The sequence below is a fragment of the Lampetra fluviatilis genome, chromosome 80 (genome assembly GCF_964198595.1).
Source record: "Lampetra fluviatilis chromosome 80, kcLamFluv1.1, whole genome shotgun sequence".
In the NCBI taxonomy this organism is placed as follows: Eukaryota; Metazoa; Chordata; class Hyperoartia; order Petromyzontiformes; family Petromyzontidae; genus Lampetra; species Lampetra fluviatilis.
Window position 1 is genome coordinate 851,848 of NC_136354.1, and position 19,309 is coordinate 871,156.

Consider the following 19,309-nt stretch of genomic DNA (forward strand, 5'->3'; position numbering starts at 1 on the left):
CTATGAAATCTCCAATGCATCACGGCCACTGTGACATGCACCATGTAACATGGCCATTGTGATGTTCCACCATTCACCATGGCCCTCTGTGACGTCCCTCATTACTGTCCTTACCTTGCGGTGATTTGCTGCAGATGGAGGCGGTGCCCTCTGAGGACAGCGCACTCCACATGGTGCAAGATTCGCCCTTACTCCTCGCCTCTCCAGCTCGGCTCATCTACACACACACAAAGACAAAGGTCCACCACGTAAACTTTAGCAAGATGTTGGGGAAAGGGCAGGAGGCGAGCACTGAGCCAGGATCTCTGAGATCCTGGGCTCCACAATCAGGAGGGTCCTGCCAAGATGTTGTGTCAGTTCTCAGCGTTGGGATATTTGGCCAATATCTGATGTCACACTTGGATTTACAATGAGACACGTGTGGATTTAGAGGACACACACAGGTTAATGGCATCCTTCAAACTGTTAAGAGAAGAGGGGCTGGGCCAGGACATGCCACGGCCAGGAGGAACAACGATGGCCGATGGTCTAGAACAATAACGGAGCTGCAGCCAAGTATCGGAGCACGTCTGAGAGGACAACTTCCAGAGAGATGGAGCAACAAAATCGGTGCTTGGTGGATTATGCCATCGCAGGATCGTGAGGGGTAGCAGGAACTCAGGGAAGGAAGCCTTCATCCAGTAGTGGATAGATACAAGTACTTACTCTTAGTTTTTTCGGTAAAGTCACGTAGGTAAAAAATGAAATTAAAACTAATAAAAATAAAATAATAATTATTTTTAATTTCTGAATGAATGAATTCAGACGCTGTCGCCTCGACAGACCTGGTTTTCACCTGATGACGGCTGCTTGCGTTGTGGCCGAAACGTCGTGAAAATTATTTTATGTTCTATTTTTATTATTTTATTACTTCCCTTCTATGTGATGACTTTACCGAAAGAACCAATACGATGAATCCCTGCAGTCACGAAATAAGCTTTAAATCTAAATTTTATTATGTTTTATTTTTATTATTTTATTATATTTTATTATTATTATGTTTTATTTTTATTAGTTTAATATGTTTTATTAATAATATTTTAATGTTTTATTTTTATTATTTTATTATGTTTTATTTTGATTATTTTTATGTTTTTTATTATGTTTTATTTTTATAATTTTATTATGTTAAATTTTTATTATTTTATTATGTTTAATGTTTATTATTTTATTATGTTTTATTTTAATTATTTTATTATGTTTTATTTTTATCATTTTATTACGTTTCATTTTTATTATTTTATTAATTCCCTTCTACGTGACTTTACCGAAAAAACCAAGAAGATGAATCCCTGCAGTCACGAAAGCTTTAAATCGAAAAGTACTGTAGATTATTCACATGTAGTCAGGCAGGTACACAGACAGGATCTCGGGGGAGATACTCTGATAGATGCACACACACTCAGGCAGGCAAGTAGATGCACACTCAGGTATATGGATAGGCGACAGGTAGCCACACGCAGAGTGGAGAGCACAATTCCATCCATACTTCACCACACGAGTCGAAGAGCCACACGTACTTCCATGGTAGCAACTTGCAGAGCAGGGTGCACAGAACTCACAGCGTCTCTCGCACAGTCCGGGTATCTGCGTGCGGGGCAGGAGACGAAGGCGAGGATCACAAAGAGTCGAGGGGGAGTGAGTGCTCCCAGATCTCAACACGAGTCACAACGCGGCCTTACATCCTCACCATGAACCCACATCATCAACACAGACTCACATCATCACCAATCACTCACCACGCGGGCTTACACCCTCACCATGAACCCACATCATCAACACAGACTCACATCATCACCACTCACTCACAACGCGGGCTTACATCCTCACCATGAACCCACATCGTCAACACAGACTCACATCATCACCACTCACTCACAACGCGGGCTTACACCCTCACCATGAACCCACATCATCAACACAGACTCACATCATCACCACTCACTCACAACGCGGGCTTACACCCTCACCATGAACCCACATCATCAACACAGACTCACATCATCACCACCCACTCACAACGCGGGCTTACATCCTCACCATGAACCCACATCATCAACACAGACTCACATCATCACCACTCACTCACAACGCGGGCTTACATCCTCACCATGAACCCACATCATCAACACAGACTCACATCATCACCACTCACTCACAACGCGGGCTTACATCCTCACCATGAACCCACATCGTCAACACAGACTCACATCATCACCACTCACTCACAACGCGGGCTTACACCCTCACCATGAACCCATATCATCAACACAGACTCACATCATCACCACTCACTCACAACGCGGGCTTACATCCTCACCATGAACCCACATCATCAACACAGACTCACATTATCACCACTCACTCACAACACGAAATACAAAAACAACAACAACCGACATTCGCCACTAAGTAGGGGTGATGACACCACGGCGCTTGTACCGGGCCAGGTGCACTTTTAGGCCACGTGAAGTGTCGAAGGCTGACAAGACGTCACGGGATAGACCCAGGTTCCAAAGGTTGGCTGAGATGACTGGTAGATACACCAGCTGTATCCCCAACTGTGCCAACTTGCCTTCTTGGTTCTTTCGGTAAAGTCACGTAGAATGGAAATAATAAAATAAAACATAATAAACTAATACAAATAAAACATAATAAAATAATAAAAATAAAACATAATAAAATAATAAAAATTAAACATAATAAACGAATAAAATAAAACATAATAAAATAATTCTCACGACGTTTCGGCCACAACGCAAGCAGCCGTCCTCAGGTGAAGAACAGACGCTGTCCCCCCGACAGACCTGTTCTTCACCTGAGGACGGCTGCTTGCGTTGTGGCCGAAACGTCGTGAGAATTATTTTATTATGTTTTATTTTATTCTTTTATTATTTCCATTCTACGTGATGACTTCACCGAAAGAACCAAGAAGATGAATCCCTGCTGCAGTCACGAAAGAAGCTTTAAATCGAAATGTGTCAACTTGCTGAATTTGATCCGCTACTCGTTGTGAGCGTCACTCCTCTGTCCTCAGTTGTTGTTGGAGGGCGACTGCCTCCTACTGCCCGGTAGGATCCTTCACGAGCTTCCTCGTGAAGGATGCTATCCACACCGCTGATACCAGTCTTCTGCAAGTCCACTCAGCTCCACATCCTCCCATACAGCATCAGTCCATATTTTTGACAGCCCATGTCGTGCCCGTTTAGCCCCCTTCATGCAACCAAAATAAACTGCTTGGGTATGCGGTCTACAAGACCCAGCCCATGCAGCCTTGCCTGACGGAGGAGCTTACTGGTGGGAATGTCTCCAGATCTTTCAAGCATTTGTGAGCCCCTCACACAATCCAGCCTGGTTAAACCCAGGATGGATCGTACAATCAACAACACCACCATCAACACCACCATCAACACCAATACCACCAGCAACACCACCACAAACAAGACTATCACCACCATCAACACCATAACCAAAAACATCACCAACACCACCCCCATCAACATCACCTCCATCAACACCACTAACACCACCACAACCAACACCACCACCAAGACCACCACCAACACGACCACCAACAACACCACAATCAACAACACCACCATCAACACCACCAACAATACCACCACCATCAACACTACCAACACCACCACCAAGACCACCACCAACACAACAACCACCAACACCACAATCAACAACACCACCATCAACACCACCACCATCAACACCACCATCAACACCACCAACACTAACAATAAAACCACCATCAACATCACCAACACCACGCCAAACACCACCACCAAGAACACCACCACCAACAACACCACCATCACAAACACACCAACACGACCACCACAACCACCAACAACACCACCATCACAAACAACACCACCAAGACCACCACCAAGAACACCAACACCACCACCAACACCACCACCATCACAAACACACCAACACCACCACCAACACCACCAATACCACCACCATCAACACCACCAACACCACCAATACCATCAACATCATTAGCACCACCACCACTAACAACAAAGATAAAGATCCCCCTTATAGCTGAAATAGACTGTTGGGGCAAGTGCTGTTAGCCAGCAGCACCTATGAAGGGCAGAACGGCACACGAGGGGGTGGGTGGCCAGCACCACGCCCGGCCGTCTTTGTGTTTACACACACAGACTCACACACACACAGACTCACACACACACAGACTCACACACACACATACTTACACACACAGACTCACACACACACAGACACACACAGACTCACACACACACACAGACTCACACACACAGACTCACACACACACACATACTTACACACACACAGACTCACACACACACAGACACACACAGACTCACACACACACACATACTTACACACACACAGACTCACACACACACAGACTCACACCATTTCTCACCTTCGCCAGATGCTCCCCCCGACTCTCTAACGGACAAACTGCCTGAGGGAGACACGAGGGGGCGGTACCAAATGACCACGCCCACTATGACGTCGCAGACCTGAGCCCCTCCCCCCCACCGGAGCTCCTCCCCCCCACCGGAGCCCCTCCCCCCCACCGGAGTCCCTCCCCCCACCGGAGCTCCTCCCCCCCACCGGAGCTCCTCCCCCCCACCGGAGCTCCTCCCCCCCATGCCCAACCCCTCGCCCCGCCCCTTCACCCCCCTCGCCCCGCCCCTCCCCCCGCTGCTACTTCCGCTGAGGCCGGGGCGAGTGGAGGCGGCGCTGTGCATTGTGGGTGGCGAGCGGACGATTTGGATTCCCGCTCGCGGCCACCGTCGGTGGCTCGCGAGCTTCTGAAGCGGCGGCTCGCTGGCTGGGCCTCCTCTACGTCGACTCAGCCCGAACAAGGCGAGCACCTTGCACGCTGTGGACGCAGCAGCAGCAGCAGTGGCGGTGGTGGTGGGGGGGGGGGCAGAGGAGGCGCCTGTTGAGTTCACGGCCCCTGCTGCTGCTGCTGATGATGAGAGGCACTGCCAGATTGTGGCTGATGGGATGAGTTACATTTAGTTGTTTGTATCTCTGGAGGGGCGGATTTGTTGTCGTGGCAGAAATGGCCTCGATTACAGGCCGCGATGTGGAGTGTTTGGTCTACTCGCCCGCGCTTGGCGTGCCCGCGCTTGGCGTGCCCGCGCTTGGCGTGCCCGCGCTTGGCGTGCCCGCGCTTGGCGTGCCCGCGCTTGGCGTGCCCGCGCTTGGCGTGCCCGCGCTTGGCGTGCCCGCGCTTGGCGTGCCCGCGCTTGGCGTGCCCGCGCTTGGCGTGCCCGCGCTTGGCGTGCCCGCGCTTGGCGTGCCCGCGCTGGGCGCTGGGCGTGCCCGCGCTGGGCGCTGGGCGTGCCCGCGCTGGGCGCTGGGCGTGCCCGCGCTGGGCGCTGGGCGTGCCCGCGCTGGGCGCTGGGCGTGCCCGCGCTGGGCGCTGGGCGTGCCCGCGCTGGGCGCTGGGCGTGCCCGCGCTGGGCGCTGGGCGTGCCCGCGCTGGGCGCTGGGCGTGCCCGCGCTGGGCGCTGGGCGTGCCCGCGCTGGGCGCTGGGCGTGCCCGCGCTGGGCGCTGGGCGTGCCCGCGCTGGGCGCTGGGCGTGCCCGCGCTGGGCGCTGGGCGTGCCCGCGCTGGGCGCTGGGCGTGCCCGCGCTGGGCGCTGGGCGTGCCCGCGCTGGGCGCTGGGCGTGCCCGCGCTGGGCGCTGGGCGTGCCCGCGCTGGGCGCTGGGCGTGCCCGCGCTGGGCGCTGGGCGTGCCCGCGCTGGGCGCTGGGCGTGCCCGCGCTGGGCGCTGGGCGTGCCCGCGCTGGGCGCTGGGCGTGCCCGCGCTGGGCGCTGGGCGTGCCCGCGCTGGGCGCTGGGCGTGCCCGCGCTGGGCGCTGGGCGTGCCCGCGCTGGGCGCTGGGCGTGCCCGCGCTGGGCGCTGGGCGTGCCCGCGCTGGGCGCTGGGCGTGCCCGCGCTGGGCGCTGGGCGTGCCCGCGCTGGGCGCTGGGCGTGCTTTACCCCGATACACACGCGGGGCGTGAGCTCACTGGGCTTGCAATGCAGAGGTGCAGGTTCGAGTCCATTTCACACTCAGTCACTCAGCCACTCACCCACTCCGCCACTCACTCACCCACTCAGCCACTCTGTCACTCACTCACACACTCAGCCACTCACCCACTCACCCACCCACACACTCACCCACTCAGTCACTCACCCACCCACTCAGCCACTCACTCACCCACTCACTCAGCCACTCACCCACTTAGCCACTCACTCAGCCACTCACTCACCCACTCAGCCACTCACTCACTCACCCACTCAGCCACTCACTCACCCACAGAGGGATAACGACCCTTCATGCAGTGGTTGTGTAGTATCTGCGTCAATGTTTTTGTTGTTTGGTTATGGTGGTGGTTATGGTGGTGGTTATGGTGGTGGTTATGGTGGTGGTTGTGGTTATGGTGGTGGTTATGGTGGTGGTTATGGTGGTGATGGTGGTGGTTGTGATGGTGGTGGTTGTGGTGGTTGTGGTTATGATAATGGCTTTAGTTTTGGTTTTATAGGTGGTTGTAGTGGTGGTGGAGGTTACATGTATGGTGTAGGTGGTTATGTTGGTTGTTATGGTAGTTGTGGCTCTGGTTGTGGTGGTTTAGGTTGTGGTTATAATTGTGGTTGTGTAGGTTGTGGTTATATGTGCGGTTGTGGTGTTTGTGGTTATATTTGTTATAATTGTGTAGGTTGTGGTTGTAGTGGTCATAGTTGTGGTGTAGGTGGTTATAATGGTTGTTATGGTAGTTGTATTATTTTGAACTTCAATCGCACCCTACCCAGCCGACCGTGCTAATTGGAGGTGTGGTTATCGTTGTGGTTATTTTATGGTTGTTTTGGTTTTAGTTGTGGTGGTGATTGTGGTTGGTGCAGGTGCTGGGATGAAGGATGTGTTCCGTGTCCTCTGCCCATGCGGCTCCAACAACGATTGCTCCAGCCAGCATTGCCGCCCCTGTGGTCACATGACCTTGCCTCCCAGCATACCTTGCAGTCTTCATTGATTCTGGGCCATCTTTACCTCCTGCATCTCTAGGAGCTCTCACTTCCTCCACGCACTCTCCTCCTACCTCGGCTCTCTCTCCCCGTGTCTCCATCCCCCCTCTTCTTTCTGGAAGGTTCAGGGGTCAGGAGTTGACTGGCTGCACTCTGACCTTTGACCTTGGCTGTCACCCGAGTGGGATTATCTAACAGCAGTCAACCCATAGTATCAGGATCTGTCCCGTGACCTCCTCCTATACCTAGCCTGGAAAAGCAGTCAACCTGTGGCACCCGGATCTGTCCCGTGACCTCCTGCTGCACCTAGCCTGGCACAGCAGTAAACCCATGGCACCTGGGTCTGTCCCATGAACTCCTCCTGCACCTAGTATGGCACAGCAGTCAACCCATGGCACCTGGTTTGTTGTGATGACATTACCGCCACGTAGTGGTGAATGACGGCCATTGACGTTGTGAGTTTGTGTGCTTGTGTGTGAGTAATGGTGATTGAGTGTGTGACTATCATGTCGTGTCTGTGTGAGTTGGATGGTAGGGGTGTGTTTATGAGGGTGAGTGTGTGTGGATGTGTGAGTATTATGGTGAGTATGTGAGTGATGGTATGTGACAGTGTGAGTTTGATGGTGATTGTATCATGGTGAGTGCAAGCAATACTGTGAGCTTGACTTATTTCCCCCCCCTCCCTTTACCCACTCTTCCTCCCTCTCCCTGTCTCCCCCCACTCTCCCCCACCCACTCTAACTCCCTCACCTTCCCTGCCTCTATCCCTCTCGGCGTGGCCGAGTGGTTACTTCTAAAGAATTATGGAACTATCTATCCCTCTCCTTTCTCCCATAACTACCTCGCCTGTTATACAGGAGGTCGTGGGTTCGATGCCTACCCTCACACCTGCTATATATTTCGAGTTTGCGTGTCTCCCTCTCTCCCCGTGGTCGCGTTCAGAGTGTTTGGTTTCTATAAATGTCGACGTGATGATAGGCAACTTCGTTGACCTATCATTTGTGGCATTTTCCCTTCCGAAGAAGAGCTGTGTAGCTCGGTGGGCATTACCTGGAAAAATTGAAATAGTTTAGTTTCCTCTTTTCCTCCTCCCTTCCTCCCTCTCCACACCCCTCCCCCCCCAGCACAACAACAAGAAGCAGGAGGAGGATGGTTTGTCTCCCAAGCCGAGCGCTTCCGGGTCCACCTTCAGGATCCTCCCTCTGCCCCTGGTGTCGAGATCCCCTCGCACAGGGTTACGGTACCCCACCCACATACACACGGGGTTACGGTGCCCCCCGCTACACATACGCACAGGGGTACGGTACCCCCCACTCACATGCCAGGCTATGTGCACCACACAGAGACCCAAAGACTCGCACATAGATCCATAGACTCACACAGACCCATTGACTCACACAGAAACCAATTAACTCAAACAAAGACCCGTCCAAAACACGGACAACATACTTACAAAAAGACACATAGACTCACACAGACTCATCCACTCGTGCACCCACCCACTCAACGACTCACAGGCTTACTCGCCCACCCAATCCCTCACCTACTCACTCAGCCACTCACTCAGAAACTCACTCAAGAACTCGCTCACCCATTTACCCACCCACTTGCTCACCCACTCGTGCATCCACTCACAGAATAACTCGTAAACTCACCCACTCACACCTCAGAAACTGACTCACAAAAGAATGAATCCACTCACTCGTGCACTCACTCGCCCACTTACCCATGCGCGCACAGATTGACCAACTTACTCGCTCACAGACTCCCTCTCTGATAGACTCGATCATAGACTCACTCGCTCACACTCAATCACTCACAGACTCACTCAGAAGCTCTCACCCACTAACTTATTCAGAAACTCACTCAACCACCGACCCACTTACTTAAAAACTACCTCACTTATCCGCACCCACTCACTGACCTACTTACTCATCCACTCGCTCAGCCACTCACTGACTAACTCACTCACTCATAGACTCAGTCGCTCACTCATCCAGTCACTCCGAAACTCATTCATCCACCCATCGACTCACTCGCAACCATTAACTCATCCACTCAATAATTTCATTCATCCCCTCATCCACTCACTCAACCACTCATTCAACAACCCACTCACTCACCCACTCACTTGGAGACTCACCCACCCACTCACTCACCTACTCGCCCAGTCTATTAGCCACTCATTCAGAAACTCACTCACCCGCTCACTCACCCACTCCTCCACTCACTTAAGAACCCACTCCCTCAACCACCAACTCAGAATATCACTCCTCCACTCACTCAACCATTTACTCACCCACTCGCTCACCCACTCATTCAACAACTTTCTCACTCGTGGACTCACTTGCTTATCCACTCACTCATCCATTCACTCATCCACTCGCTCATTCAATCTCTCACCCACTCGCTCACCCACTCGCTCACCCACTCGCCCACCCACTCGCTCACCCACTCACTCATCCACTCACTCACAGACTGACTCAGAAACTCACTCACCCAAGCATTCACCCACTGACTCACTCACCCATTCATTCACCCATTCACTCAACCATTCACTCTCAGACTCACTCGCTCACAGACACACGAAGAAGCTCATTCACCCACTAACCTATTCAGAAACTCAGTCAACCACCAAACCACCTACTCAAAAACTCCTTTACTCATCCGCACTCACTCACTAACCTATCTACTCATTTACTCAATCGGCCACGTTTACTCACTAACTCGCTCACTCATGCACTCAGAAAATCACTCATCCACTCACTTAGAAACTCCTACAACCACTGACCCACTCGCTCAAAAACTCACTCATCTACTCTCTCGCTCAATTTCTTATTTACTCACCCACTTCCTCACCAATTCACTCGTTTCCAAAATAATTCCTTAAGTCACTCACTCATTGAGCAACTCGGTCAATCATTATCTAATTCAATCACTCACCCATTCACTCGGAGACTCACTCGCTCACTCATCCTCCACTCACTCACCCACTAACCCACTCAGAAACTCACTCAGCTACTCACTCATTCACCCACTCATCCACTCATTGAATAAATCACCTACTCGCCCACTTTCTCACCCACTCAATCAGAAACTCATTCACCTACTCACCCACACACTCATTCACCCACTTACACTCGGGAGTGGGTGGTTTTAGAGTTCAATGTTAATCATTGGGACTCCCATAGGATTCAGTGTTGCTCATTGGGTCTCCCATAGGGTTGAGTGTTAATAAATGGGTCTCCCATAGAGTTCAGTGTGACTCACTTTGGGCTCCCATCGGGTTCAGTGTTAATCACTGGGTCTCCCATAGGGTTCGGTGTTAATCACTGAGGCTCCCATCGGGTTCAGTGTTAATCACTGGGGCACCCATAGGGTTCAATGTTAATAAATGGGGCTCCCATAGGGTTCAGTGTTAATCACTGGGGCACCCATAGGGTTCGGTGTAATCACTGGGGCTCCCATAGGGTTGAGTGTTAATCACTGGGGCTCCCATAGGGTTGAGTGTTAATCACTGGGGCTTCCATAGAGTTCTGTGTTAATCATTGGGGCTCCCTTAGGGTTAATGTTAATAACTGGGACTTCCATAGGGTTCGGTGTTAATCACTGGGGCTCCCATGGTGTTGAGTGTTAATCACTTGGTCTCCCATAGGGTTGAGTGTTAATCACTTATAGATTTGAAGCTTTCGTGACTGCAAGGATTCATACTCTTAGTTCTTTCGGTAAAGTCACGTAGGTAAAAAATGAAATTAAAAATTTTACCTACGTGACTTAACCGAAAGTACTAAGAGTATGTTAATCACTTGGTCTCCCATAGGGTTCAGTGTTAATTACTAGGGCTCCCTTGGGGTTAATGTTACTCACTGGGGCTCCCATAGAGTTCGTTGTTAATTATAGATTTGAAGTTTTCGTGACTGCAAGGGTCCATACTCTTTGTTTTTTTCGGTAAAGTCACGTAGGTTACAAAATAAAATAAAAATAAATTAAATCACGACGTTTCGGAGGCAACAAGAGCTTCCATCTTCAGGTGGCACCGTCACAGCAGTAATTTTGCTGACGGTGCCACCTGAAGACGGAAGCTTGTGTTGCCTCCGAAACGTCGTGATTTCGTTGTTAATCACTGGGGCTCCCATAGGGTTGAGTGTTAATCACTGGGGCTCCCATAGGGTTCATTGTTAATTACTGGGGCTCCCATAGGATTCAGTGTTACACACTGAGTCTCCCATAGGGTTCAGTGTTAATCATTGGGTCTCCCATAGGGTTCATTGTTAATCACAGACCCATAGATTCCTAAAACCCTGACCCTATAAACACCTAAGCCTCTATACCCCTAACCCTCTAAACCGCTATACTCCGAAAACTATAACCCTCTAATCCCCTTCACCCTAACACCCTAACCTTTTAATCCCCTTAACCCTTAAATCCCTCACCCTCTAAACCCCTCACCCTCTAAACCCCTATGCCTCTAAATCCAACTCACTAACCCTTTGAACCCCTAACTTTCTCCAATCCCATAATAAAGGGTTTTTTTTGCGGTAAAATCGTGTAAATATAAATGTGTCTTAAAACCCGTCACCACACCGACACAGCCAATTAATAAAGTTTGTCACGTGAACAAAAAGTGCCAATTAGTTTCTACTTTAGCACATCGCTGTGTTGGAGACTAACCCAAATTAACCTTTATTATGAATAACCCCTCAACCCCATAACTCCCCCTGCGCCACCCCCCATGTCCCCCCTCACCCCCCTCACCCCCCTCTCCCCCCTCGCCTCCCTCAGCTGCTACTTCTGCTGAGGCCGGGGCGAGTGGAGGCGGCGCTGTGCATTGTGGGTGGCGAGAGGCTGATTTGGATTCCCTCTCACGGCCACCGTCGGTGGCTCGCGACCTTCTGAAGTGGCGGCTCGCTGGCTGGGCCTCCTCTACGTCGACTCAGCCAGAAGAAGGTGAGCACCCAGCGCGGTGTTGACACATCAGAAGTGGCGGTGGTGGGGGGGAGACAAAGGAGGCACCTGGCCCACAGGTGCCTGCTTTGTCTCACTCGTCTCTCTCCCCGTGTCTCCCTCCTCTCTCCCCGTGTCTCCATCCTCTCTCTCCCGTGTCTCCCTCCTCTCTCTCCCCGTGTCTCCCTCCTCTCTCTCCCCGTGTCTCCCTCCTCTCTCTCCCCGTGTCTCCCTCCTCTCTCTCCCCGTGTCTCCCCCCTCTCTCTCCCCGTGTCTCCCTCCTGTCTCTCCCCGTGTCTCCCTCCTCTCTCTCCCCGTGTCTCCCTCCTCTCTCCCCCCGTGTCTCCCTCCTCTCTCTCCCCGTGTCTCCCTCCTCTCTCTCCCCGTGTCTCCCTCCTCTCTCTCCCCGTGTCTCCCTCTTCTCTCTCCCCGTGTCTCCCTCCTCTCTCTCCCCGTGTCTCCATCCTCTCTCTCCCCGTGTCTCCATCCTCTCTCTCCCCGTGTCTCCCTCCTCTCTCTCCCCGTGTCTCCCTCCTCTCTCTCCCCGTGTCTCCCTCCTCTCTCTCCCCGTGTCTCCCTCTTCTCTCTCCCCGTGTCTCCCTCTTCTCTCTCCCCGTGTCTCCCTCCTCTCTCTCCCCGTGTCTCCCTTTTCTCTCTCCCCGTGTCTCCCTCTTCTCTCTCCCCGTGTCTCCCTCCTCTCTCTCCCCGTATCTCCATCCTCTCTCTCCCCGTGTCTCCATCCTCTCTCTCCCCGTGTCTCCCTCCTCTCTCTCCCCGTGTCTCCCTCCTCTCTCTCCCCGTGTCTCCCTCCTCTCTCTCCCCGTGTCTCCCTCTTCTCTCTCCCCGTGTCTCCCTCCTCTCTCTCCCCGTGTCTCCCTCCTCTCTCTCCCCGTGTCTCCCTCCTCTCTCTCCCCGTGTCTCCCTCCTCTCTCCCCCCGTGTCTCCCTCCTCTCTCTCCCCGTGTCTCCCTCCTCTCTCTCCCCGTGTCTCCCTCTTCTCTCTTCCCGTGTCTCCCTCCTCTCTCTCCCCGTGTCTCCATCCTCTCTCTCTCCCCATGTCTCCATGTCCCCTTCTCTCTAGGTGGGGCAGGTTCAGGAGTTTACTGGCTGCACTCCGACCTTTGGCCTTGGCTGTCGCCCAAGTGGGATTGTCGCACAGCAGTCAAGCCATAGCATCAGTATCTGTTCCATGACCTCCTCCTGCACCTAGCCTGGCACAGCAGTCAACCCATGACACCTGGCTCTGTCCCGTGACCTCCTCCTGCACCTAGCCTGGCACAGCAGTCAACCCATGACACCTGGCTCTGTCCCGTGACCTCCTCCTGCACCTAGCCTGGCACAGCAGTCAACCCATGGCACCTGGGTTGTTGTGATGATATCACCGTCATGTAGTGGCGAATTACGGCTGTTGTCGTTGTGAGTTTGTAGGCTTGTGTGTGAGTAATGGTGCGTGTGTGACTTTCATGACGTGTGTGAGAGTAGGATGGTAGGGGTGTGTGGGTATCATGGTGAGTGTGTGGGTGTGTGAGTATCATGGTGAGTGTGTGGGTGGGTGTGTTAGATGGCTGGCAATGTTGATGGGTGATGATGATGCATGCCTTGTGCTCGAGAATGGCACACTGAAACTAATATCACGTAGCTACTTCTGAGTACCCTTCAAGTGCTGTCTGGTCCACATTGTAAAGGGCAGGACTTTCCCCCCTCTTCTTTATTTAAGAGCAACGTTGGTCACAACAATATTGTTACTTCTTACAGCTGGAATTTATCCTAAGTACATGGAGAACCACATTGCAGCCATGTGATAGTTGATGTTGTGCAGTGAATGATGACCGGGCTGAGACCATTGACTCGCTAGACTTGAGAATCTGCTTTGATCACAGGTGACTGCCTGGATTCAATCCCAGGTACTCCGTGGTGCCAATTCAGTGCTATGACCGCAAGGTCCATGGGCCAACTCTAAACACCCCCCACGTTAAAGACATAAGCAGCAACCTGTTTAGTGAGCAGCAGCATTCTTTGAATATTGTTCCAAAGCAATTGGGATTGTGGAGCAGTGACACAGTCCTGCACTTGCTTTCTCTTTCATCCACCAAATGCAACTTGCTGCTCGATTGTGGTGCACCCATTTTTACACTTGTTTCAACTGCTGTGGCAGATGGTGGAGCAGAGGGGCAGTGGAGCAGATTGGCAGTGGAGCAGGACAGTGAAGCAGAGCGCAGTGGAGACGTGGGGCAATAGAGCAGAGGAGCAATGGAGCAATGAGGCAGTGCAGCAAAGGAGCAGTGGGGCATTGGAGCAGTGGATCAGTGGGGCAGATGAGGGGTGGATTTGTCGTGAAGAAGGCGAATCACCTGAATATGTGCTCTGAAGAAGAACCATTTCCCAAAACGTGTCTTTTTATCTATGTCCTTGTCCCGCCGCACACACAGCCGGGACACCGCACACACGAGCCAAGGCACATTTAACCAACCCAGGCAGCACTCACAAGCAATGCAACGTCACGTTGTGTCCTCATGTGTTGATTTCACAAAGTTTATAGTAACAACAGCAACAAAAATATTGATCCTAATTCTTAACCGGGTGGCCTTAAGACTTGTCACGTGCAGGTTTTGTTCATTGTCTGCACCAGACCCCTGCAGCTGTCTCATTCTGGGTTAGCTGCCCCTTACATGTCCTGGAAACCATGGCAAGGTCATCGCATGAGGACCGCCTGGATGAAAACCAGCATGGAAGGGGCCCAGTGTGGGGCCGGCTATGCTAATGGAATAGTCCCATGTGTGTGTGTGTGACGTGAGGTGTCCTGGAAGCAGTTATTCTCCGCTGCAGTGCTGGCATCTGCTGCTCAGTTTCATTCCCCAGCTGTGGTCCCAGTGGCACCGTGGGTCGTGTGGTGATAGCGGTCACGGTTGGCGCCGATCCACGACCACCACCCCTACTGGGCGGTGGACCTGCCTCCACAAAGTAGCAAGTGGCGGAGGAGTGAGGTGAACGCTCTCGCCATGCGAGCGAAGCCCCCTCGCTTCCTCTTCTTTTCGTGCATCTCCACCTGCACCTCCTCCATCTTCTCTGTCTCATCCTCCTCCATCCCCTCTTCTTCATCCTCCTCCTCTTCCTGTGCCACCTCTGTCTTCTGTCTTCTCCATATTCTCTTCCTCCATTAGCACCATCTCTTCCTCCTCCATCTTCTCCTCCTCACCCTCCTGCACCACCATCTCCTCCACCCTCTTCTCTTCCTCCTCCACCACTGCCATTGTTTCCGCTTTGTCCGTAGTCTCCATCTCCTCCACCACGACCATCTGTTCATCCTTTGTTGTCTCCTTGTTCTCCATCTCCGTATTGTCTTTATCCTCTCCCTCCGTGCTCTCCTCCATTGTCACCATCACAATCTCGTCCTCCTTTGCCTTCTCTTCCTCCGTCTCTACTTCATCCTCCATCTCCTTCACCTCTTCCTTCGTCTCCTTCTCCACAACCTCTGACTTCGCTTCAAAGGCCTGGAGGAGTGAGGAGGAGGGCTGCACTTGCTCAGATCTGTGAAGAGACAAACACGACACCGTTCCACATTCTTACTACGGCAGACATCGCCATCTCTCCATCGTCCGTGGGTGGAATGTGTGGCGGATTCATTCAAGCTTAATATGAACAGCAGTAACAACATGGCCAGTGAGTGTGCTTAGTATTGGCATGGCCAGTGAGTGTGCTTAACATTGGTGCTGTCATTCTCATGGGGCAAGGCTATCCTTGAGATAGGTTCAGCTGTGTCTCACACAGACTGTTGTGGTTTCACAGTAGTGGGTGACCTTGCTGTGTCAATTTAGCCGAATCATTTGTAATAAATTTATCTTTTTATGTGTATTCTAATTGATCCCTTGGACATAATGGCCTTAATACTTATTTCCCTCATTAAAATGCAAATCAATTCATAAAAATTTTGACATGCGTTTTTCTGGATTTTGTTGTTGTTATTCTGTCTCTCACTGTTCAAATAAACCTACCATTAAAATTATAGACTGATCTTTCCTTTGTCAGTGGGCAAACGTACAAAATCAGCAGGGGATCAAATACTTTTTTCCCTCACTGTATAGACGCATTTTGAGGATATATGATGGTCTATTGAGTTGGTGGTGGTGTGATGGTGTGGTGATGTGAGGTGTAGTGATGTTTTGGTGCAATGGTGTGGTGAAATGGTGTGCGAGTGTGGAGTGAATATGGTGTGTTTGACCCCCATATATCCCATACCCACCTTTGGGGAGCGATGCTCGTAGCTTTGGCCTGGGAAAGGGTCCACTTCATCCATAATGTCCCCCCACGTGGTCGACTGGCGCCACGACTCCCGGTCTATGGAGAACAGAAAATGCATTCAAAGGACAAGTAATGAATTGGAGAACGAAGCACATGAAGATTCACAGAACTAATTCTAAGGTCCCTGTAATTACCTCTGACCACACAACAGGACCTGCTATTGAGAAATATTCATCACATGGCAGTTAAACTTTACGCGTCGTATTTTTGTAAGCATGTTGAGATCATCAATTCCATAAACTTGAGACCCCCATACTCTTAGGTTTTTTTCGGTAAAGTCACGCTTGCTGTATTAAGTAAATGACTTTTACTTGATACAGCAAGCGTGCTGTGACGGTTCCACCTGAAGACGGAAGCTTGTGTCGCCTCCGAAACGTGATTTTTATTTTACTGTTATTTTTTTTTACCTACGTGACTTTCTCGAAAAAACCTAAGAGTATGAATCCTTGCAGTCACGAAAGCTTCAAATCTAGAATTGAGACCCCCATTTAAACAAATATGGCTGAAACTCAGATCTGGAACGAGACAAATTATTTTACTTTCAGCAATTTAATAGTTAAAAAATATTCTCAAAATCAAACAAGTAAAGGTCGATTTATCATTCCCCATTGACATCCTTATCTATTGAAGTTATTCATCCTGAAGTGAAAGCCATCAAACACAGGAACAACGAAAGTGAAATCCACGTACATCCTGAAACCGATCATCTGCAGTAGTTATTATAAAAAAATGAGGAAAATGAAAGATTTTTAAAAAAAATATTGAGCAAAGATGTGATCACAGTCTTTCTCCAACTTTAGCTCAACAAAACCACGAGAGTAAAATCAGGAATTGAACCACCTCACAACCACTGCACATCACGCCACATCAACAAGTAATCCGATAGGACTACGAAGCACCACCTTAACGTGACGGAGTCTGGAATAAACAAGACAGCATGCTCACATCATTTGCTGTGAGAAAATTACAACACATGCCACCTTCTACCATGAGCACCAGCCATTTAATAGCCCCGATGATCCAATTACTAGAACATAAAAGGAATGCTTTCATTGGAACACGTTAAAAAGCATTCACAACATCACTCTAGCAGGGGTTACTGGAAATCACTGGAAAAATATTTAAGATACACGAATATACACTGCAACAGTACTCAATACATTTGACTCTCCAGCCACTCCACTACATCCAGCCATCTCTCAGGATCCAACTGCATAGGGTCGAAAGAAGAATTGTCGTCAGGACTCATTACATCCAATACATTCAGCCATCTCTCAGGATCCACCTGCATCGGTTCGAAAAGTGAATTTTTTTCAGGACTCATTTCAGCACTTTGCATTTCACCTTTTTATTTCACTTCCCTATCATTGCAGATCTTCTGATCCTTGTTTTGGGGTGATGACCGTGAACTTGTCCTCTACCTCGTAGAGCATTTGAATGGCTTCTCACCCAAGTGTGTTTTCTGGTGAATGTGAAGATTTGATTTCCATGCAAATGCCTTCCCGCACTTCTTCTTCTTGTTCGTCCATCAAAGTTGATGATGACCATGGCACGTGTCATTTTGTTGGGTTTTGATGAGTGCGCAGATGGCTGAAGAGGCCAATCCGAGCCCGGAATTCCCTGTGGCACACTGGACAGGTCAGGGAGGATGTAGAGCTCTGAGGTGCAGCCACACGTCCTTCCTTGGTAGATTTGCGCTGCTGCCTCTTCAAGATAGCACAGGAGCGTCTCCTACTCTCACAGAGGACTGCACCATCCTGTACTTTTCTTCTCCAGGCAGGTCGGTCATGTGCACACAGCGCAATTGAATGGCTTTTCACCCGTGTGTGTTTTCTGGTGACTTTGAAGATTTTGTTTCAGTGAAAATGCCTTCCCACCCACAGAGCAATTGAATGGCTTCTCACCCGAGTGTGTTTTTTGGTGATTGTTAAGTGTTGCCGACTGTGAAAATGCCTTCCCACAAAGAGAGCACTTGAATGGCTTCTCACCCGTGTGTCTTTTCTAGTGAGTGTGAAGATTTGATTTAAGTGAAAATGCCTTCCCACAAAGAGAGCATTTGAATGGCTTCTCACCCGTGTGTGTTTTCTGGTGACAGTGAAGATGTGATTCCCGTGCAAATGCCTTACCACACAGAACAATTGAATGGTTTCTCGCCCGTGTGTTTTGTGGTGTCTGTTAAGAGTTTATTTCTCTACAAATGCCTTCCCGCACACCGATCAATTGAACGGCTTATCATCCGAATGTGTTTTCTTGTGAGTGTTAAGATTTGCTTTCTGTGAAAATTCCTTCCCACACACAGCAATTGAATGGCTTCTCATCCCAGTGTGTTTCTTGGTGATAGTGAAGATGTGATTCCCGTGCAAATGCCTTCCCACACACAGAGCAATTAAATGGATTCTCGCCCGAGTCTGTTTTTTTGTGACAGTGAAGATGTGATTTCCGTGCAAATGCCATTCCACACACGGAGCTATTGAATGGCTTATCGCCCGTGTGTGCGTGGCACTGTGGAGAGTTCATCTGCTCCATGTGACTGATTCACCAGAGCAGAGTAACAGTCGCGGGTGTTGTTGAGAGTTAAAGGCGCCCTCTAAGCTGTGTGGATATCTGGCTCAAATCGCCAAGAAGCAAACTCTCACTAACGTCTAACCGAGACAGTAACGCCCCGTAAGTCGAACTACACACGCGATTACAGTTTATCCACTAACAAAGACTGACTTGTTGATGCACGTTGTATCAATGTCCCTCTTAACCATCTGCAGAGATCGCCACGAACTCTCCTGAACCAAAGTTTCCAACCAGTCGCCACGCAATCGTGCTCGCCAGGCTGGGTCTCGCAGGAGAAGGGTAATCTGCAGAGCGAGGAGTTGCGCGTCTATCCTCAGTGAAATCCCTCTCGAAATGGTCTTGAAGTGTGATTTTACGCCCCTTATAACTCCCCTCTCGCATCCAAATTCTTTGTTCTCAACTTGGCCTATCATGGACTTTGCATATAAT

At 50.6% G+C, this 19,309-nt stretch overlaps 1 pseudogene; it reads right to left on the reverse strand.

The window, feature by feature from the left end:
- The window catches only part of LOC144953664 (uncharacterized), a 564,993-nt pseudogene that overhangs the window by 324,895 nt on the left and 220,789 nt on the right, over positions 1 to 19,309 (reverse strand).